Source organism: Antrostomus carolinensis, unplaced genomic scaffold (genome assembly GCF_000700745.2).
Source record: "Antrostomus carolinensis isolate BGI_N321 unplaced genomic scaffold, ASM70074v2 scaffold17041, whole genome shotgun sequence".
NCBI classification, from domain to species: domain Eukaryota; kingdom Metazoa; phylum Chordata; class Aves; order Caprimulgiformes; family Caprimulgidae; genus Antrostomus; species Antrostomus carolinensis.
Genome location: NW_010292174.1, coordinates 39,731 through 39,988, shown reverse-complemented (window position 1 = coordinate 39,988; position 258 = coordinate 39,731). Strand labels below are relative to the sequence as shown.

General features: G+C 34.9%; 1 protein-coding gene across 4 annotated transcripts in view; it reads right to left on the bottom strand.

Moving 5' to 3' along the window:
• Positions 1–258, bottom strand: part of CDK17 (cyclin dependent kinase 17) — a 54,604-nt gene that overhangs the window by 17,394 nt on the left and 36,952 nt on the right. The gene's annotated exons all lie outside the window — the stretch shown is intronic.

The window sequence follows — 258 nt, the reverse complement described above, 5'->3', positions numbered from 1 at the left end:
TACATCAGATTCTGGTTTTCACCAGTAAATTTTTCCAACCACAACATGTATCATTTCTAAGACAAGAGGGATAGAAAATTACCTCACCTTTAAGCAAACAAATAAAAAAGATTTTTTGGGGGTGGATGCACATGCCCATTAATTTTTATTTTTAGTTTAGCTTTAATCTCAAACATGGCAGAAAATGAAATACCAAACAGTCTCTTAAAGCATCCAGTCACCACCACAGACATACAAGAGAAACCTATCCAGACTCAC